This window comes from Pleurodeles waltl, chromosome 9 (assembly GCF_031143425.1).
Source record: "Pleurodeles waltl isolate 20211129_DDA chromosome 9, aPleWal1.hap1.20221129, whole genome shotgun sequence".
Taxonomy (NCBI): domain Eukaryota; kingdom Metazoa; phylum Chordata; class Amphibia; order Caudata; family Salamandridae; genus Pleurodeles; species Pleurodeles waltl.
This window is the reverse complement of record NC_090448.1, coordinates 421106486-421129151: the sequence shown is the minus strand read 5'-3', so window position 1 is coordinate 421129151 and position 22666 is coordinate 421106486. Positions and strand designations below refer to the sequence as shown.

General features: G+C 37.8%; 1 long non-coding RNA gene across 2 annotated transcripts in view; it reads right to left on the bottom strand.

The window, feature by feature from the left end:
- Positions 1-828: 828 nt before the first annotated feature.
- The window catches only part of LOC138259460 (uncharacterized), an 82522-nt gene continuing 60684 nt past the window's right edge, over positions 829-22666 (bottom strand). Inside the window, exons 5-7 of one of the 2 annotated variants that reach the window (XR_011198736.1) lie at positions 7411-7475; positions 4430-4510; positions 829-1536 (exon numbers count right to left, since the gene is read on the bottom strand). This is a non-coding gene — a long non-coding RNA (uncharacterized lncRNA). The remainder of the gene's footprint in view (positions 1537-4429; positions 4511-7410; positions 7476-22666) is intronic. The other variant, XR_011198737.1, reaches the window with a different exon arrangement.

The window sequence follows — 22666 nt, the reverse complement described above, 5'->3', positions numbered from 1 at the left end:
GGCCTCACCAGAAAGATAGAGCTGAAAAAGTCACTGAGAGCCTAGTCAGAAGCCCATGCTGCATTGAATGTGGACCCAGAGGAGGAGCAGGATATGGAGGATGATGTGAAAGAGAGGGCAACATCCTTCCAAGATTGGAGATTCCCTCCCAGGTGGGGAGCAGTGCATCATCCTGGGTCCTGACCCCAGAGGAGCTGGAGGACAGGAGGGAGGAGAGGAAATTGAGACTGGAGCTGGCTAAGCTCAAATTGGAGAAAGAATTGGAGGAGAAAAGGTTGGCCAAGGAGGCAGAAGAGAAACAAAGGGCTTTTGAGGACAGAAAAGCATTTCTGGCCCATGAGCTCAATATGAAAGAGATGGGTCTAGTGCCGAAGTATAAATATGGAGTTAGTTTTGCACTGAATTTGCGTAACAAAATGATGCAAATTCGGCGCAAAACAAATATAAATATGCGCCCTAATTTCTTCCAGTATGTGCATTCACTCTGGACTATATTCTGGACACATTTACCTTTTGATGCTAGTTGTATTTTGTACATTGGACTCAAACAATTTTGGCTCTTCAATAAAAGTTTCATTCATCATGAGTGATTTTTTAAATTTGTTGGGTTATTTTTTCAAAATGTTTTGTTTTTTATTTGTGTTGTTAAATAAAATAAAAATATTACACATTCAAATACTGATGTTGTATTTCTTTACCCAAGTTGTCATTTTGCATGTTTCATTATACATTTTCAGAGTTATAATTAAAAAGATTGTTTCTGTATTAATAAATTACATGTAGGTAATGGTTTTGACATTTATTAAACATTACACAAAATTCAAAACATCAAAATGTATTATTTTATTCAACTGGAATAAATAATTGTTTTTCAAATTTTTCCAATACATTAGAACCCATGTATATTCACAATATTTCAGGCTATATTTTCATATACATTTCCATACCTTCCCACCATAAAAGAACAGGATATAATCTAACTATACATATTAAATGAGCAAACTATTATTGATTTATGTCATCAGCTGGAGCCAGATTGCCTCACAAAAGGAAACCCACATCAATAACACCAATAGTGAAAATAATGGCAGTACTCCATTTTGTGGCCACAGGATTATTCCAATACACGGTTGCAGTATCTAGTTGATTGTCACAACCTACTTTCAGTGGTGTGCTACAAGAGGTTATTTCTTCAATGATGAGACACTTCCAACAACTTCATACATTTCCCACAAAATGAGAAGTTGGCCAATGTGAAGGGAGATTTTGATGCTTTGGCCCGCCTAACACGTGTGGTCAGAACAATTTTAGCAGCACATATTCTCTTGGTGGCAACACTGAACAAAAAAACAAGTCTAATGCAATCTTAAAAACTTCAATCACTGCGCAAGTTCTTTTCATACAAGATATGTACATCCAACATGTGTGTCTTTCCCAGGTTCAAACCATGTCCCCATAGTACTTCTCAACAGCAACATATAATTGCAAGTGTCACAACTTTGAAATGTCCGAATGAAGATGACACGGCGAAGGATCCTAAAAAAGATTTAAACATAATATCTTTTTTTAATTACATTACAAAAAAAGACACACTACAAATGAAAATGTTGTGGACACATTTTCTAAACACGATCAATGTGTCAAAACGTACATCAACAAACATCTTCGCCCTGGATTTTCCTTAACTTGCCCTTTCTAAAAAAATGTTTATCACAGACTTTTAGATTCATTATATCAAACATTGCTTTAAAAATGATTACATACTTACAGTCATGTGAATAAGTTGTCAATAAGATCTTCACGTAAGCCTATATCTTCCTCTTCATCACTATCATCTTCAATCAGCATTTCAACATCCTTACCCGGTGGCTCATTATGGTTTCCTTCATCTGCAGTGTATGGGATGTTCCATGGCAGGGCTATGTTATTTAACATGCAGAATGCCATAGTGATTTTGCACATCTTATCGGGTGAGTAGAGGAGATCTCCACCAGTCTTGTCCAGACAGATCCGGGTTTAATCCATCACTTTTTTTTGCCTACCACGCCACCCCAGTTTAGATCCAACCATATGCAAATTAGTCTTGATAATGCTCCCCATGGTAACAGTCCAACCCAAACTGCCAGGCCAGGTCCTCCCTGACCCAGAGACAAGCATCCTGGGACCTATTTCAGGATATCACACCTCATCAGCCAGGCTAGCTTGAATCCAGTGATGCAGTGAGCCTGGAACCCCTGTCTGGGCATACCCATCCCACTTAGGGCGACAAAAGCAAAAAAACACATGATGGACAGAATGCTGAGCAATGCAAACATTCACACCCAGTCACAAAGATCTGGGTTTAATCCATTGTTTTTTTACTCACCACGCCACCCAAATGTGTACCATGCCATGTGCAAATCAGTCTTGACCTTGCTCCCCTTGGGAATAGTCCAGCCTGAACCTCCAAGCCAGGTCCTCCCTGCATCAGAAAAGTGAATCCTGTGACCAGTTTCGGGGCATCACCCCTCATCAGCAAGGCTAGCTTGAATTCAGTGGTGCAGTGGGCACGGGCCCATGTCTGGGCATACTCTTCCCACTTAGGGTGACAAAAGCAAAAAGAACAGATGATGGATGGAATGCTGAGCAATGCAAACATTTACCCGCAGTCACAAAGATCTGGGTTTAATCCATTATATTTTTTGACCATCACGCCACCTCAGTTTGGTCCCAGCCATCGCAAATCAGTCTTAACCCTGATCCCCATGGAAACAGTCCAGCCTGAACTGCCAGGCCAGGTCCTCCCTGGACCAGAAACAAGTATCCTGAGACCGGTTTCAGGGCACCACCCCTCATCAGCCAGACTAGCTTGAATCCAGTGGCGCAGTGAGCACGAGACCCACATTTTGTCATACCATTCCCACTTAGGGCGACAAAAGCAAAAAGAACACCTGCTCAACTTTCGCTGCTGTTTCCTGCTTCTAGGAGCGACAATGCCTGGAAAGAGGATGCCAAACCTTTTGGCAGGTGAGCTGGAGATGCTAACATATGAGGTCCTCTCACTGTACAGCAAGCTGTATGGCTCACCAGAGGAACAGGTACGTGTTTTACATGGCAAGTTAATTATTAGTAACTTCTTTTTTTAATTTAAACATAGATTAGAATGTCCCATTTAGTTCCTGAGTGAAGTATGATTGAAGTGAGTGAAGTTTCTGTTTGTTTTTAATTAGATAGATGTAAACATATATATTTTTACATACCAAAAAAACAGAAGACTTTGAAATTTAGCTATTCCATCAAATAACTCAGCCTAGATGATTTCACTGGCCAGGATTAGAAAAAAAAGGACATAACAAGGGATAAGGTTAGTCAACAGGTTAATACAACTTTGTGTGTTTTTTTATTTAAAAAACAAATTGAAAAAAGACAAAAAGCTAAGCCATTTTAATGTTTCACATTATTTGTGATTGATTTCTCTAATATGTGTAATATCAAAACTAAAATTAAACAAATCATACCGTTTTTTTGTTCTTTTATTCTTTTTATCCATACATGTCAATTCCCATTATAACAAGGAGATATGGAAGGCCATCACCAAGAACATACAGACTGTGGAGATCTACAAGTGGTGCTGTATCCACTGTGTAAAGAGATGGGAGGACCTACAACGCTGCACCAAGAAGTTAGCTGAAGTCCAGCTTGGCCAGTCCTCCCAACTTTCCAAGTGTGTACACTGCACCCTCCTCCCCCAAAGCCCGACATACTTGAGGTGGCCTAGCCCAGTTTGATAGGCAGTTAAAAGACAGACATCCGCATAAAGGGGGTACTTTTTGTGTTTTTTTATTTTAAGGAACTCATTTGTGTTACAGCAACAAACTTTGGCTTCAAAATAAAGGGTGACACATGACCAATGCACAAGAAGAGTTCTTGATAATGTGAGTTTTGCACAAGGTGTATCATGATGTGTTTTTTTAAATGATTTGTAAAAGGGATACCATTGCAATTTTGACAACATACAAAGGACTGTTTGGAGCAGACACATGCCTGCTTAAAATAAATTTAACGTATTCTTGTTACATTTTATAAGGGAAAGTTGTACCAAACAGATATAAAGTTTTATTTGTGCCAGATGTGATACTCTGTCACACTTGTGAAGGTTGTTATGTTCCCACTATTACAAGTGACATAGCATAAAATGCACTTATGATACAGTGGATGTTCCTAACTTCTCATTTGTGAGTTAGTATTATAGACAATCAATATTAAACGTGTGAGCCAAAATGACAAAAAACATAAGATTAGATGGATAAAAATTGGATTACTAACATATTAAATTATGTTGTTAATTTAAAAAAACATTTAAACTTATATTTAAAATGGCAATGTTGCATGATGCCTTACTTATTCACAAATGTGCATGTAAGCAAACAAAACAGACATTTTGTCCTACCTATTCCAAGGGCAATATTTTATACCGCACTTGGAATTTGGCAGAGGGAAATTCCGTCTCGTATATGTTGGAGTATTCCATCTGCAAAAATCAAAATCAGGCACAAAAAATAACTAATTTTGAGTAATTTGAAATGCATCAAAGTTGAAAATATTAAAACTGTAAACTGCACTTTAAAAAAAAAAAAATTGAATCAATGTGTGTAAATCTTTACTGTAAAGTTGTACCAATATTTGACTCACCTGAAAGCCAGAATTGTATTAACATTAAATTATGCTATTTTAGAGAAAATGCTTACATTTTCCTTTCTGTACTGACGTGGATTAAAAATGTATCAATCCCTATGTATTTACCTTTGCTGTAGAAGTAATTAAACAAAAAATATTGTTTGGATTTCTTCACCAGCATAAGTACATACATAGGGTGTGATACATTATTTAAGCAACTAAAGTGCAGAATTGAAAAATGTAATCTTAACTTTTTAAAAAATACTTAAGTTAATTAAAGTAAGATTTACCAGTGTGAAACGGACAAAAAAAATAAACAGCCCTTCAATTTTTGCAAATATTGGTATAACATTACAGAAAATATTAACACACATTGATTCATATTTTTATTTTTAAAAATACAATGTCTAATCAGCCTTTTTTAGCCTGTTAACATAAGTTCACTATTCAAAACAACAAATCTGAAGCATTCAGAAGTGTAATAAAGTTCCTGGATATAGTAGAAAATAGATAAGAAAAATGACCAGAATTAAATTAGGAGCAGTAATAGAAAATTACAAAACTGTGATCAAATGGTTTCTGAAAATGTTCCCTACATGCAGGAAATAAAGATGTGCAGAAACCTAAGTTTAAATGCCTTTAAGCAGGTGAAATTTAAAAATGTAGAAAATGTTTTGAGAAAAAACATAATGATCAGTTATATTTACACAGCTGCAAAAAAACATTGTATATGCCTTTACAGCATCTTCAAGAGCAGGCGAAGGAGACATTGGCCAAGAAGGCAAGGGAGCAGCTGGCCACTGTGATTCGGGTGGGGAAACATCTGACACCGATCACACAGTGGTTTGATCAGTGAGGGAAATGGCACCACATGTTCATCTTCATCAGAGGCCTCCACAAATGACCAGTTAAACCTCATTCTTGTCCACCACCCAGAGATACATCTCCACCCTCCCTTTTGCTACCCCAAGTTGGCCAAACCTAACCCCATAAGAGGGCTGGGGTCTCCTTTGACACAGGTACCTCACTCCTGAACTTGTCACCGCAGCTGCTCTGAGTGAGGAGGCTATTGACCTATTACACAGCATCTCTGTAAGCTAGACTGTGAATTGAATCCAGGGGCTAAGCTGCCAAATGCAACAAATTATTGCATTTCTGGATGCCATTTACAGTTCAAAGTCTGGCATGCAGAGATTGGTTTCCAAAATAGCAGCATCCTCACTCACGCCTGCCTCCAAACATGCTCATCCTTCTGCCCTAACTCAGGTCCCCTCATCAACCCAAATCCCAAATATCAACTCCCACTCCAATCCCAAGCACACTCACTTCTTTGCAGATACTCACTCCAACTGACACAAGCAGCACAATTGCACACACACATTAACATAAACACACAAAGAAACACATAAACAAAATACACACACTATTAACACTACACCCAGAAGCACCACGAGCACAACACCCACAAGCACCACCAATACACACACCCATAAGCATCATAACCACCACCACAAGCACCACAGCCACCAACCGAAAGCAAATGCAAACATTCATCAGAATATCACACACCAGCCACAAAACACACATCCAAACATACACAACAAGCACCAGACCCACATGCAAATGTTAAGCATACAGACACAACCACAGGCCAATCTTCTACCAGCCCTCCTACCCTTACTCCTCCTTCCTAATTCTTCTCTTACCTTGCCTTGACCCCATCAAACCAAACCCCACCCCTTCCAAGAAGAAGTATTGATGTGCCTGCTCTGTGTCCAATAGATGTTCCTTCCTGAGGAGGTTGCCCTTGGACTATTTATAGGAGGCAGGTTATACACAAGAAAACCCCAAACTTCTGTGTTGGACAGCCATTTTTTTACTAATTTTTTTTTTTCATTACAAAATAAATTGCATGAGAGAATTATCTCATTTATGAATAAAAACTTTTCATTTTACAAAGTTTGTCCTACCATTATTATTCATATACAATCCATTGTTTATAAAAAATGTTCATGGTGAAAATGTGAAATACATATTGATACTGACATTTATAACATAAATACATAATATTTTTGTTATGACATGTTTGTAAAGTCCAAACATTAGAAACATTTAAAAATGTAATGGACATTAACATTTTGGTGTAAGTATTCATCATGAAAATGGATGCATACACCAAAAAATACAATTAATTTAAAAAAAAAACTGTTAATACAGGTGTGTTTATTTTAACTTAATAAGTGAAAAAAACACATATGCATTTAACCTTAAAGAACTGAAAATTAAATGTAATAAAATACAGTAAATGCAATAAACGAGGGGGTGTGTAACATAAACAAAGTTAAGATTTAAGTTTAAAATTACCATTGATTTTACATTTATTTCTAAAAACGTTTTACCTTGTCTAGTGCTATTACTGAATGATATTAAATTTAAAATATAAAAAACATGTAATGCATATGTTCATAATTTGTTAGTTTATGATAAATAAATTAACACACCTGTATGAACAAAATATGTATTTTAATTTATGTCAAATTTTGGGTAACTGACCATTATCATGATGGATGTTTGGACCAAATTTGAAACAAAAGTTTATACAGGTGTGCTTCTATTATGTCTTTAACAACATTTACACACATGAGCATTACTCATTTGAAAAAAAAATACTTGTAAGACATTTAAAAAAATGCACGAGTCCACAGCAAATGTAAACAGACAATTCAAATGAAAACAGGTGGGAAAAAAGCTTACCTTCAATTCAGGCAACAACGGGGTTGATGTGCTTCGTGGTCAAGTAGTAGAGGCAAAGAAAGGACCTGGAAGATTGGATTCATGATGGAAAAAAAGAAAAAAAAGTAACTTTCTACTTTACATCCCTTCAAAACCATCAACTCAGGTGTGGAGGTTTACCTGCCACAGTTATGCAGATGGGAAGGCACATATTGGCTGTACTCCCTCCGACAGTCACTTCTACCTATAACACTGTTGAAACGGAAGACAAATCTGGCGTGGATGGTGAGACACAGAAAGACTATCGTCCGTCGACCCGCCAGCATTTAAATTGAGTGGGTTGACCACCTAGTAGGCAGATGGATTAACTGATCGAAAAGTGGCGGTGGCACCATATCTGCAAAAATCTAAATCAGGCCCTAAGGCCAGGCAGGTTGATTCCAGCAGTGGTGGTGGCAACATAACAACAGTGTCTGCTTGTGATGAGAGGGTCTGCATCCCAAAGGATTTGGGGGCATATTTACAAGAAAGTGGTGCATCATATATGATGGACCACTTTTCTTGTGCCCTCCCCCCGGCACCTAATGACACCATGGTTGCGCTGTATTTACAATATGGCGCACCATTGTGCTCATCAGCTCAATAGCATCAACACTTTTGATGCTGTTGTGGCACTTTGCTACACTAGCATAAAAAATTATTGATGCAAGTGCAGCAATTAAGACAGGGAGGCTCAATGAACATATGGGTGTGCCATTTTAATGCCTGCTCTGAACAGGCTTTAAAAATTACGGAAAAAATGACGCACGGAGTGCCCTCCTTGCTTACATTATGCCTGGCTAAGGCATAATGTGGCGCAAGAGGTCACAAAGTGACGCAATGCAAGCATTGCGCCACTTAGTAAATATGGCACATCTGAAACACCATAATGGCATAAACAAAAAAATACGCTAATGTGGTGCAATGGCTTGCAAGGGGTTTGTAAATATGCCCCTAGGTGTCCAGTTATTTGGCAGGTTATGACATAAGCAAGTGGTTTGCAGCCTATGAGGTGGCTTTCAGAATGCACAAGGTTCTTGAAGTATATCAGGAGGTAGTTTGTGGAGGTAAATGCCCATGGTGGGGAGGCACATACTCCTGACACTAGAAGCAGAGAACCAGGCACAGTACATTCCCATGACGGCTATACTCATCAGCAAGTATGATTTAACTTCGGAGAAGTACTGCCAGACGTTCAGGAAGAGCCACAAACTCTCCACACAAATATGGGTGGATTTTCTTGATTATTCTAGCAAGGCCCCAAAGGGCTGGATTAGGGTAGCAAGGTAGATGACTTAGATGGGCGGTAAAGCACATGCTTAAAGATTGTTTTCCAGAGCTGTGCCAGCACCAAGTGGATAGCAAGCTGACTGACCCAAGTGTGCAGATTGAAACTGATGCATTGCCTTTGCATCGCCTTCTCCTTGCATTGGATCCTTGACGTCTACGCAACCCTCCACCCAAGGTGCTGTTTCAGCAGGACAGGGTTGGTCCCTGAAGCCGGCCAGCGCTCCATCGCAGTAGCCCTGAACTTTGGATTTATCTAGGCCTAGTGCAACCAGATGGCCCTGGATGGCGCTTTGAGTTTCTAAACACTACAATTGCAGATATTATTTAAAAATCATATCTTGAGTCCTACGTATTGGATTTTTGCTATTTTGGTTTTGTTTTACTCATAACAATATAATCTATTTTATTTTACTTTGTGTGAAGCCTTTATGTGGTGTTTTCACTTTGTACTGCTTTAAGTATTGCACAGACTGCTATGCCTAGATACCATAGGGTGAGCACAGGTTAATTTATGGTGTGTAACTGACTTAGCCTTACTAGGATTGTGGTCCCTACTCGGACAAGGTGTATACTTCTACCTACTAGAGACCAAATTTCTAATAATATTGTAATTTTATTATTAGTAAATCTATGTTATATTTAGTAGTGGGGTGTCAGCTTAGTGAGGGGTTGGAAAATAGTTAAATTATAATTAATTAAAATTTATTGAGTAAGTGTTGTTTTATTGTAAATTAATTATTTACTTAACTATTAATTATGTTAATTGTCAATGTATATGTTTATCTTATTTAAATTAAAAAGTATATTTTAATCTTCATAGCAATATGTTAAATTTTAGTAGTGGGTTGTTCGGTTTGTAAGAGTACAGGGTAGGAAGTTAATTAAATTAAAATTAGATTAAGATTAAAATATTTTTAATGTAAATGGTAGGTATTTATCTAGTGTATATTAACTATTAAATTGATTGTTAACTGTTTAATTGCTACAATAATTTATTTTATGTTGTTAATTTAAATATATAGTTTAGTTTTATTTAAATTCTTTTACATTTTAATTTATATTTTAATTTGTCTGAGTTTTTTCTTATTTAATACAGTATTTTCTATGTAGTTTACTCTTATTCTGTATTAAAATAGTTGTAGTAAATATTTTGAACTTTTTTGATATATGTAATTCTTTCAAAGTTTGACACATTCCCTACATTTGGTTATACTAGAGTGGGAATAGTAGATGTAACCCCTCTGAGGTCCAAACACCTTCCCTGCTGTTGCTTAGACTGCAGTGGGAATAGTAAATCTAACTTTTCCGAAGTCCAATGGTTTTCCTACTGTTGCTTAGACTGGAGTGGGAATAATAAATATAACCCCTCTGAAGTCCAACACCTTCCCTACTGTTGCTTACACTGGAATGGGAACAGTAAATCTAAGTGCTCTGAAGTCCAATGCTTTCCCTACCTTTGCTTAGACTGGAGTGGAAATAGTAAATCTAACCCCTCCGAAGCCAAACGCTTTTCCTACTGTTAGCTCAGTAGCTAAAGGGAGAACATTGCTTTACACCCCAGCACTCAGTTTGTCCCAATGCATCATTGTACAGTAAATGCAGTTCATGATACCACTTCAGTAGTAGTCTGATGCATTAGGGCAGGGCTAGCTTTAGGGTGGTGCAACCGGTACAGCTGCACCTGGAGCTGACTTTGCTGGGTGTGTATAAAACAACTTGTAGGTGTAAAACCATGTGAACTTTCTTGTACATCCAGCAGTATCAGGCAACAATAAAAATGTCACGATAACTGGTGATTAATGTTATTGCTGGTGAAAGATTGGAATTTTGTCTAGTGGCAGTTGACTAACCCTAAATTAGTGCAAAGGGATAATGTGCCTGCTGAAAAGAACATGGCCATGCAGATCACAAATCCGAGTCTGAGGGAACAATGAGTAGCACTTAGAAAAATGTAATGTAAGTCAGAGAGAGACTATCGAGTGACGAGGGGCTCTGAAAGTGGTAGTGGAGGACTCGCAGAGAAGGAGGTCATGGGAGGGGCGCCAAAAAAAAAAAGAAGTTGTACTGGGCACTGCCAGTGCTAAAGCTGGCCCTGCATTGGGGCAATCTTAGTGCTGGGATGTGAGGCAGTGTGCTCACACTCCCCTTCTGTTTGAAAAGTCTCCCTTGCGCTACTGAGGTGATGAGCTTGTATTGATGCACCTGGGCCCAGTGAGTGGTACAGAGAACTCAGAAGTCTTTGGGCAGCATTTCCAGCATCCCCCAAAACGTGTTGTTAGCCTCTGCTGATGAAGGAATGACTCCAGAAACACGTCTAGAGTTGCACAACACAGACTGCAGCAACAAAGTTGAAGAATTAAGAACTACCACTGAAGTAAGTGTTATTCTGTACTGCATTTGCCATGATGCATTGGGGCAAAGTGAGTGCTGGGTTATGCAGCCGTGTGCTCCCAGCCCCTTCTGTTTGAAAAAGCTTTCCCTACTGTTGCTAAGACAGGAGTGGAGTAGTAAATCTACCCCCTATTGAGAATACACTTTCCCTACTGTTGATTAAGAAGTATTTTTAATATTTATTAGAGTGTTTTATTGTTTTTTTTATTTTGCTTTTTTTAGAAATACTTATCTTATTTGCAGAGAAATATTTTAATATATTTTATTTATAACACCTATAAAATTGTAAAATTAATAACATTAATATATGTTAAAGTGTTTTTGTTGCTAGATTTAGTGCACAGTACAAGAACATTAATTGTATTTTAATATGTTAGTTTTAATTTAAGTAATGTGGTTGGTTTATGTATAGGTTTGATCAAATGTCTTTTATTTGCTGTTAATTCTGACAAAATTGAATATTATAAATAAATTGTGTATTGCTGAATTATTATAGATATATAAATATATAGATGTACACTTAGAACTATATAAATATATTTTTTAAAGCTATACTTTAAAGTAACAAATAAAAGTTATTTTACATTTAAGAGTGGTGGTTAAAATCCACTACTTTTAGGATGACATTTATTGAAACAAATATATATTTGTGTCTGTTTTGGTTGATATTCTTATAAACTTTATTTTTGACACAAAGGCCCTCATTACAACCCTGGCGGTCTTAAGACTTTCAGGTGGCTTTTGGACCACCACCAAGGTGGTGGTACGACTGCCACATTACGACCGTGGCTGTAACGTCGTGGTCAGACCGCCAGCATCGCCACTTTTCTGCCACAGGACGGTCTAGTGGTGCTGGCAGTCCTAATCTGCCAGGGCAGCACTGCCCTGGGGATTTCGACTCCCCTCTCTGCCAGCAGTTTCGTGGGGGTAGCAACGCCATGAAATTGCTGGCAGAGACAAACAGTGACATTTGCGACAGGTGCTGGTGCACCCTATTCACTAGTGCATTGCCGCCATCTCTATTACGAGCCTTTTACAGTACTGTAGTCTGTTTCCTGCTTTTTGCTTTTGCCCGCTGACCCAACCGGAAACTCGTAATGGGCCCAACAGGGAGGTGGCCGCAGTGGTTTGTAATTTACATTCTAAGTATAGGATCACAATATCTTCGACAAAAATATTTTTGACAAAATGTTTCTGTTTTTGGCAACAATATCCTGTCAGTGATCCCTTCCTCCACTAACCGAAGGGCCATTTAGATAACGAAAGGAGGGTGGATGCTGAAAGATCTTGGACCTTTTAGTTATGTATGACTGACACTACACCCCAGCTAAAATTCATACACGGTTTCTCAGAGCCTCCTGGGATTGTTGGATATGCTGTGGAGCAGTGGGATATACTCTGCATGTCAGGTTGCAATGTCCCACAATTCTTCCATTTTGGAAGGAGATATAGGGTGACCTGGGGTTGGTCCTTGACTTTCTGATTCCCTTAATTCTGAGGGTCTTTGTGCTGGGTCTGAGGCTGAAAAAATTCAAAAATCGCAAAAGGAGAGTGCTACCTAGCATTACAGTGCATTGGAGCAGCAAAACTGGCAATAGATTTTCAATGGAAGAAACAACATAGCCACTCTCTAATAATATACTGGAACCAACAGCTCTGGTCTATGTGGGCCAATTGGAAATCACAGCTTCCCATCAATAACGAGGATTAAATTGAACAACAACTCTTAAAATTAAATGATGAAACTTCTTCTGCAATATAAAATTATAAATAGCAGACATCTTCGTAAATAGCTAAACAAATATGCTGAAACATCTGCCCATTTGTAAAAATGTAAACATATTTCAACAACACAAAGAAAGGGAGACAGACATCAATTCAGAACAAGTACTTAAGCATAAAACTCACTGAAGCTGCTCCATATTTCATCATATAAATCATCTTCTTTACACTTAGAGTACATTATATGTTAACCCACAAACAACAGCACTAGGTCTAAAATCCAGGCTTTAACAGAAGGGGAGCCCATACATTTCCCTAGTTTCTAGACCAGTTTCTTGGCTGCCATGAACTTACAAAACAGCCAACGTTGCTGTCCACATGTTAGGTTTAAGGAAGAGGCGCATAAAGAAACAATGCAACCCAAGGAGGCCTGGGCAAAGTACAGGCATTAACCAGATCAACCGTCTCCAAGAAATCAGTCAGGAAGTTTCTTACCGTTTAACAGGGCCATACCATGTGGTCCAGGTCCTTCACTCAATGTTATAGGGCCAGCAAAAGTTCACAAGTGGCTATACCCAGTTTTTCCACTCATGCTAGAACCCAGTATAGACAAATGACCAGCTCTTATGGAATATGTGTGAGATTGATTGAGGTGTAGCCTGCTGCTCTAAATTGCCTTAAGATCATTGACTAGATTGAAAACTTGAAATCAGAACCCAAGTCTTCTATCCCGGCCCTGAAAGTTGTTTTTACAAAGGCTTGATCCAGAGCCACCCTGACTTCATCTTGTAATACATGAGTGATTATGGGGCTGCATGTAAGCCAATGAATCTTAATACGATGACAGAAAGCAGATTCATGAAGTAAAACATTAGAGAGGGTGGAGATCAAATGGATTATGGTCTCTTTCCGGAATCATACTGAGCACTCCTTATTTTTTATCTTGTACATACATTAAAAAAATTCAGTGGAGAGCATAGAATTGTACTGCTGCTCATCTTTGACATTCGAAATACCTGCTCACATCCAAGACTTCGAAAGAACATATTTATTGACACGTTTCAACACCCAATTGTACCACAAAGGGGCAATGCACATATACAAAAGATGTATAATTGCTATGGCTTATGATAAGGAACAGAGTATCAATGGAGTCGCAGTACATTTCTCAACTGGCAATATCTTATAAGAATAAGGAAGAAGTACTTAATTCATGCTAGGTAGGACAATTAGATCAAAGAGCTTTGTAGAATTTCTTCAATAGCAGCAATTCAGTATTGAAATTCTGTTATCTTTGACTCAAAATTATACATTTTTAATCAGAAAAGCTTTATAGTACTGGACTAGAGATGGAAACCTTAATTCACCAACAATTTCCTTCCTCTGTAGAATTGCCCATGGTACCTTAAATCGTTTCCATTTACCCGCAGACCTGGTGCACAATTGTACTGAATTTGCTTATAGCAAGGTACACTTCTAACTTCCAATTCTTTTTACCTAAAAGTTGTCTGAATGTATTAATGAAACCTTTTTTCTTACTTCAACAAATGTTTATTGGATAGGTCCAAAGCATAGCAATACAGATAGAAAAAAGTATAAAGAAAAGATGACAGGATTTAAAGATTAGGCCATAGAAAAGGAGAGCACAGAGAGAAAGGAAGAGAAGGGGAAGAGTGAAGGGGGAGAGCAGAATGTTCGACAAGAATATGCACTATAGGAAGATACAAAGCTTATGTGCTGGGTATGGATAATGTTCATGGAGGCTTGATTTTTTCTAAATAAAGATCCCGATTTGACCATTATAAACAGGAAGATTTGTTGTTGTATTCGCAGACGCGTATACTGTTGTCCAAATTTCTTGTAAAGCATACCTAAGCCCACCAAGTGTGATAAGAGATGTTGTTGTAGTTTTTCCAGTTTACCAGGGTCGTTTTCATCCTGATAGCAAGCAAAATATCTATCAGGAAACAGTCCCATGTGTCTAAGGTATCTAAGAGTGGGGAATTTGAGCAAGCCAGGATTCTTAAAGAAACTATTATATGGTTTAGTGAAAATTTGATGTTGAAAATATTATTGCGGGTTTCCTCAATCCCTGACCATAGAGGTCTAACATGTTTGCAATAAAATAGTAGATGGCCAAGCTCACCAGAAGAATACCCACAATGCCAACAGGCTTCTGATTCTGATGGGCCATGTTTATGTAGATGTTGGTGGGGACCAGAAAGATCTGTGAGTGGTCCACTATTTGCATTGAAGATATAGGGGAGAGATTTTGTGACAGAGGAGGGAGTGTCATATTTCTTCCCTTGAGGAGGGAACAAATGGTTTCAATGTTGTATCGAAAGCAAGAGTTTTCCCTTTTTTTAATATGGGCATTATTTGGTTTAGAGTTTTTTTTTGCAGGATTCTATATATCTAGGAAGCAGCGTGAGGTTTGTTCAAAAGTTTCTCGTGCAAGTGGAGGCAATCTGCCAGGTGGGGATGACTGCAAGTACATAGTGTGACTTTAACCTTCAGAATATTATAGAAGTAATAACTTTGGAGGTTAAATCTATCAAAACGCATAGCAAAGGAGAGAGGATTTCTGGTTTCTACAAGATTTATAAAGTATGCTAAGAGCAGCCCAGGCTTTCACAAGCACTGTTTGCCCACAATGAGCTAAGTTCTGTGCTTCCTATTCTGTGGGAGGTGTGTAAGGTAATTGTAAGGCTGCTGATTAAAGAAAGGGACTAACTAGGTTAGCATCAATGCCTGCCCAACAAAGTCACAATGGGGAGTCTGAGTTTAGCCACCAAGTAGCTTGTCGGGTCAGAAAAGCACTTTCTTTTTTTTTTTTTATCTATTTGTTTAGAGCTTCTGTAGTGAATTTATTGCTGTCTTATCTTTCCAGATAAAGGAGGATATTAGTGTATTAATGGATTTGTAAAAAGAGTCTGAGATTCACAGGGAAAATATTCAGGAAAAAGGTAATTTGCTGGGTTAACATCAACTTAAATGTTTCCATACGTCCCCACAATGTGATAATATTAGGTGACCACATGTTACTTAGGTTTTTAATCTTAGCCAGTATGATGTGCTCTATATGCATTCTGGTATCTTCATTTGTTTCAGAGAATTCAGTTCCTGGGTATTTTAACCTAGAGGGCTGCAAATTTAGGGTACCATGTGTGGCAATGTTTGAGGGGCAAAGCATACTTAAGGGGAATATTTCAGTTTTTTGGTTGTTTAAGGAGTAGCTTGACACCGAATCGTATTTGAAAATGATGGCAAGAACTCCCGAGATTGACAAATCTAACTTGGATGAGAAGATCAAGACATTGTCAGCACTGGTTGGCAGTTTTTGAGGGTCACAGGTAAAGGGGATACCCTTTAGTTCTGTGCTTGTCCTGATGCAATGGAGAAGTGGTTCTATTCAGGGAAGAATTAGTAGGGCAGGTAGGGAGCAGCCTTGTCTAGTGCATCGCGCTAAGAGAAATGTATTTGATAAGTGTCCATTTAGTATGTTGCGAGACAAGGGTTTATGGTAAACCGACTGGTCATACCCATAAAATGGTCACCCAAATTAAATTTCTTCAAGACAGCCTTTATGGAAGGACCATGAGACTTTCTCAAAAGCCTTCTCTTCATCCAGGGCCATGGCCATGGTGGGAGAAGGGATCAGTTTAGACTTTTCTATTATGTGACAAAAGGTATACATATTGTCTGCAGCTAACCTTCCCTTTACAAAATCAGTCTGGGATGATTGTATGAGGGGGGGAATATTTTCTCCGGTCTAAGAGCTATTAAATTGGTTTACATTTTATAGTCAGTGTTAAGTAACAATATTGGATACAATCATTAATCTCCAATTGATCTTTACCTTCTTTAGGCATCGCTACTATTTGGGCTTCTGAAATTGCCCCTATCATTTCGCCTAATGATGTGAATTTATTGAAAAGGTCAGTCAAATAACATTATAAAATGTGTTGAAAGCATTGGTGAAAGGAAGCCAGGAAGCCATCTGAAACCATTGCTTTCTTAGGTTTTAGGGAATTAATAGCCTTCGTTATTTCATCTGAATCAACAGGTTTATTAACAGTGACAAAGTCCTTGTCCGCAACTCAAGGTGACTGGATTGAGTCCAAGTATGATTGACAAGCTTCAGAGTTGTGTGGACTAACAGAATGGGATGCATTATACAAATCTATGTATAAAGACTGAAAAGCTTCTACAATTTTTGTGTGGTCAGCCTGTAGCATGCCATTTTTTTTCCTTAATGACTGGGTTATGAATCACATTTTTAGATTCTTTAATGGTGAGGGCTAAAGGTTTACCAGTCCTTTTTTGTTCAAGAAGATTGTTGGGCCTTTATTTTAGTGGACTGTTATGTCCAGTGCACGCGTGTTTCTATGACAACGTGTGCATTATTCCAATATGTATTCTGGAATGGTTCTACTCTAGGATTGGCAGTTGTGTTTCTGTTGTGTTTCTGTTCATCTGAGAGTTGGAAGCTTTCCTGGAGTGGTGCTGACAAAGATCCTACACATCCCTTGCATATTGGAGTCTTACTTTACAAGTGGCGATGAACGGCACCACTCTCCTCAATCAGCATGCAATCTCATCGTCCGATATCTCCGTTTGCTTTCCACTGGGCTCGTGGATTGCTTTTGACGTCCCTGGATTACCGTTTTTTGTAGGTGCTGTGCATCTATTTTGGGGCATATAGGCTGTTAAGGTGGTTTCTGTATTCCTCCTGTGTGTACGTTTTTGGGATTTAGTAATACAGCAGGCTCTTTTTGTGGTCCACACATGTGCGAGCAATACTTACTTTTGAAATTGCTCTCCGCACAATCATTCGGATTCCAGCTGTGTCTTCAAGGGATTCCTGGGATACCTAGGATTCCTGGCAGTGACGTCTTATGTTTTCACGTCCTCCTGTATCATTGGTGGATGAAACCAGGAAGTGTCAGTGTGCATTGTTGGCCTGTTCAATTCGTTGTTATACATTTGGTCCGTTTTCTCCATCTACATTCTTTCAACCTGTGGAACTAGTAAACCTTCAATCTATCGCATTTTGAGGAATATTCAACTGAGCAATTATCTACATGGAGCGATTTTCTTCGACTGCATATTGTGATTAATTGATTTTAAGTCAGTAAGTCTCCATTTGTTTTGTGTTTTTATTTTAAAGTTTGTTTTGTTTGTTTTGCCTTACCATTATGTGTGCACAGAGCTTTTATCTTCCTCCTCCGCAAGTATTTTGGCTAGCAGGTAGTGTTCCTTGTATGAAATGGCCAGAATGGAAAGCATTTATTCTTAACTAAATTGACACTATTGATGTCCAAGGTGAAATGTCTCCCCAACAGAAAAAAAATAATTTTCCTACATTGTGTTGGACCTGAGGGTTTGAAGGCGTATAACCAAATGTCTAAAGATTTTGGTGGACAAGGAGATCATAATGCGTTTGATAATGTTATCAGTGCTTTTGATCAATATTTTTCCCCTAAGGTGTGTATTGGTATATTGAGATACACATTCTTCCACAGGAAACAGGAGTCTGATGAAAATATTGGTGACTACGTTGCAGCACTTAGAATATTATCGTTAGATTGCAATTTTGGCCAATTACAAGAGGATTTAATAAGAGGCCAAGTTGTCATGCATGTTAATGATTCTTCTATTCAGGAGAGGTTATGGGTGAATGGGGTTTCTAATTTACAACAAATCTTGGATATTGTCAGAAAAGCTGAAATGTCTTCCAGGAGTGCTAAGGTTATACAGAAAGAGTCAAAACTAGATGAATGTGTCAGTAAAGTTCATTCTAAAATTCAAGGACGAAAAGCAGGAAGGAAACAAGCGGTGAACAAGGATACTTCAAAATAATTCTCCAAAGAAAACCTTAAATGTTTTAGATGTGACAGTAGATCACATTTGGCAAATATCAAATTGTGCCCTCCATTAAAACAGAAGTGTTTTTTATGTGGAGTGTTGGGACACTTTTCTAAAGTTTACAGAAAGAAACTCTACAGTGGTGTCAAATTTGTAGAGGAAGGGAGTGACAGGGATGATGTTTTCTCATGGGAAAAGAGAGAAGATGATACGTTTGTATTAAACATCAAAGGTAGTGAAGACAAAGTTTTAAATGTTGATATGGGAAAGGTCAAGAAAAGAACTAGTATGTACTGTGACTATTGGAGGGGTTGAGGTTCAAATGTATGCAGATTCTGGCTCCCCTTACTCTATTAGTAATGAGCAAATTTGGTTTGACAAGTTTAAAATAAATTTTGGTAATGATTTGGTCAGTCCTGCTATTTCTTTAGACGGTTTTTCCAGAGAAAAAAATTGATTTATTAGATTTTGGCAAATTTCTATTTGAGTTTAAGGAAAGATCTAGCTTATGTAAATTGCTGTTCCTAACATTTTCCAAGTGAGAAACAGACCTATAAAGGTTAGGAAAGAAGTAGAGAAAGAGCTGGATACATTGGTAAAGAAGGACATAAAAGAAAAAATTGAATCATCTGAGTGGGTTTCCCCAGTTGTAGTTGCTAGATGCTCGAATGGCAACAGGATTGTAAAAATTACACAGCATTCATTACTCCTGTTGGGTGTTACCAATATAAAAGAATGCCTTTTGGGTTGGCTTCTGCTGCCGCAGTATTTCAAAGACTTATGCATTCTTTATTCAGTAATATGGCCAACGTACATTGTTTTCAGGAAGATATTTTGATTCATGGCAAGGAATAAACTGAACATGATCAAATTTTAGATCGTGTGTTAAGTACTCTGGATGAGAGAGGACTAACAGTCAAATTTTTAAATTATGAATTTGCAGTTAAAAGTGTTGTTTATTTAGACCCTGTGTTGAGCGAGGAAGGAATAAAGCCAAAACCTGATTTGATTGATGCAATACGTTTAGCCCCAGAACCAACTTGCAAGAATGATGTGAGATCATTTCTTGGTCTCACAGAGTTTTATTCTAAATATATTTAGAATTTTTGTGCAAAATATTCCATATTAGACAATTACTCAAAAACAGTAACACATTTCTTTGGAGTATGGAGTGTAATAGAGAATTTAAAAGCGTCAAAGCAGCTATTGCTAATGCTGATGCTTTATCAGGATTTGATTCGAATGTATCTAGCATTATGATGCCAGCTCGAAAGGGTTGGATTCAATGTTATCACAGAAAAAGTTGATGGTGGTGAATCTTTAATCGCTTAAGTCTCAAGATGCCTCACTAGCACAGAGGAGAAATATTCGGTTATAGTAAGAGAGACGTTAGCATGTGTGTGGGCTTTGGAGCATTTCAGGGCGTTTGTTTGAGGCAGAACTTGTGAGGTCCGTAGTGATCACAAACCATTAGTTAAATTACTCACAACAAAAGGTATGATCAAGGCATCTGCTCGTATAGCCGGATTATATATGAGACTCCAGGATTTTATTTACAGTGTTGTTTATGTACCTGGAAAGGACAATGTGTCTGCTGATTTTCTTTCCAGGATCCCCTTACAGATTAAGGAGGAAATCAGTTCTGAGTGGGATAATTATCATATTGCTTGGATATATGATGAAGATATCCCTTTTATTGACAAGAAAGCATGGGACGAGGAGTATTCTAAAGACGTTATTGTGCACAAGGTTTTAGAATACATTGTTAAAGGATGACCAGAGAAGAAAGTTTCAGAACCAAATTTGAAAACATTTTGGGAAGTTAGAAATGAATCATCCCATTTCATTGGTATATTATGGAGGGGTGATACAGCTATCCCTCCAGCTAATCTAAGGGGATTAATCACATTACAATGCCATGAGGAACATGGAAGGATTGTAAGGACCAAATAATCTGTAAAAAAAAATTGGTGGCCTCGTTATGATATTTTCATAGAACGCTGTGTGAGAGATTGCATAAAGTGAGCTAATGCTGACAAATCCTTGAGAACTTTTAAACCCACCATGCATATTTCGTGTAACCCATTGAGTCCTTGGGAAGCCATTGCTTTGGAGCTTATGGGCCTCATTAGTGAAAAAGGCAAATACATTATTGCTGTCATAGACATTTTTTCTAAATGGCCTGTCATTGAAATTGTGGATAAGGTGGATACTGGCATAGTCCTTAAATTTTTGGACAGAATTTCTACTGATGAAGGTATTCCCACAAAAGTAATTAATGATAATGGGGTACAATTTTTTTTAAAAAAATGGCAAATGATTATTTCAGAAGAGTTGGTGTAAAATATTGTACTACCGCTTTATATAATACCAGTATTAATGGTTTTATTGAACGCTTTAAAAGATTACCTAAGGGGGCAATTCAATCCGAAGGTATTGCCAATGACAATTGGGAGTTACATGTACATAAAGCGGTGTGGATGTATTGTACAACGATGAACGAGATGACAGGGTGTATTCCTTTTGAAATTATGAGAGAGAGAGTATCAAGAACTAAAAGCAACCCCTCATGGTTGTTTGAGAATCCTGTAGTTACTATGGATTTAAATGCTGTAAGGCGTAAGCTAAGTGACACTCATGATCACTGTAAAACAAAATTCGATCAAAGCAGGGGTACTAAGTCTGGAATTAACATTAAGGTATGTATGTTAGTCAAAGTTAGGAAACTATGGAAGGTTAAGTAAGGTGAAAGACAGTTTTCGAAACCTTTTGAAGTAATCGAGGTATTGAAAAATGCGGTGAGAGTATCAGATGGTAAAGTCTGGAATTTAAAATGCATTGCCAACCTAACGGGGGACAGATGGGTGTATGTTAATGATCACAATATGCCTTATGAACGCAAGTTTTCTCATGACTATGATCTGATGTATGAGTCTAATTTGAAGAGCAACAAAGAGAAGGAACCTGGTGAATGTGCTCATGGGGTGCAGGATTTAGAGATTGAACAAGTTGGACAGGATCTTCAGTCACAGAGTCACATGAAGATAATAACCTTCTGAACAAAGCCCAGGTTATCACACTTTTTGGAATTTCTGGAGCTAAGTCGTCAGAGCCTGATGTGCCAGATAATAATTATATCATTGGGTGTAAAAGAACTAGAAGTAAACCAAAATAGCCTGCTGATTATATTGTTTAAATATTTATTATTATTGTTTATTTTAGGTTCTATTTTTTATATATATCTTTTGTGTATTTGCATTAGTGTTTGTATAGGTTTATTGCTTTTGTTTTGTTTATAAAGAAAAGGAGGATGTGTTATGTCCAGTGCGCTCGTGTTTCTATGACAACGTGACAACGTGTGCATTATTCCAATATGTATTCTGGAATAGCTCTACTCTAGGATTGGCAGTTGTGTTTCTGTTGATCTGAGATTTGGACGCTTTTCTGGAGTGGTGCTGAATTGAAGATCCTACACATCCATTGCATATTGGAGTTTTATTTTGCATGGACCAAACATGAGCTCTCTCACTTAGGATTTTATTATATTTGTATTTAAGTTGTTTTATCCTAGTCATAATGTTGAAATCCAAAGCTAGCTTTCGTTCACTCTCCAGTTTTTTACCTGTGTTTCTAAAAGATTCAACCTTATCTTTAGATTTGTATTCTTGTTTGGCAGAATGCTGAGCATCCTACCCCTAATAACTGCCTTCATCACATTCCAAATTGTTTCTATGTCCATATCTAATGTTTATTGGTTTGAAAGAATTGCGAAACAGAATGGGATTTTTTTTTTCTTATTCTGGGTCTGTAAGAATGATATTATTCATTCTCCAGGAGCAAGTCTTAGCAGGCTGTTCGGAGAGTTTAATGGGGAAGGTAATGCGCACATCATCTGAAATGAGGATTGGCTTTATGGTACAATCAGAGGTCATTTGAACACAAAGTTTACGCATTAGTCTCTGTGAGC